This window comes from Citrus clementina, unplaced genomic scaffold (assembly GCF_000493195.1).
Source record: "Citrus clementina cultivar Clemenules unplaced genomic scaffold, Citrus_clementina_v1.0 scaffold_1, whole genome shotgun sequence".
Taxonomy (NCBI): domain Eukaryota; kingdom Viridiplantae; phylum Streptophyta; class Magnoliopsida; order Sapindales; family Rutaceae; genus Citrus; species Citrus x clementina.
Window position 1 is genome coordinate 8,166,052 of NW_006263303.1, and position 466 is coordinate 8,166,517.

The following is a 466-nucleotide window of genomic DNA, read 5'->3' on the forward strand; positions in this document are numbered from 1 at the left end:
GTGAGAATCAGGTAAGAGAGAAATGAATTATTGATTTTAATTCTAACCAAATTGAATTGAACTGAACCAATTCAAATCAGTTTGATTTGATTCAATTCATTACCCAAAAAAAAAAGGTCTAAAAATTTTTCAACTTAATAAAATTGATTCAATTTGGTTCAATTCGATTTTATATAAAACCGAATCGAACCGAAATTTACCCACTCCTACGAGAGCATATAAAAATCAAAATATTGTAATAAATATCCTTAAAGTTTAAACTAATAGTAAAGTTGCTTGAGAAAAGTTTGGCTTGCTATAATTGAGGTGAGTTTGTTGGGTGGATATTATTTTTATAAACAAATAAAAAATTAATGTCTTAAGGCATGTTTGGTTGCTGTATTATAACTCCTCATTGCATTAGCTTTATACAAGCCCATGTTTGGTAAGTTAAAAGCTACAGAAACACTGCATAATGGGCCATCTA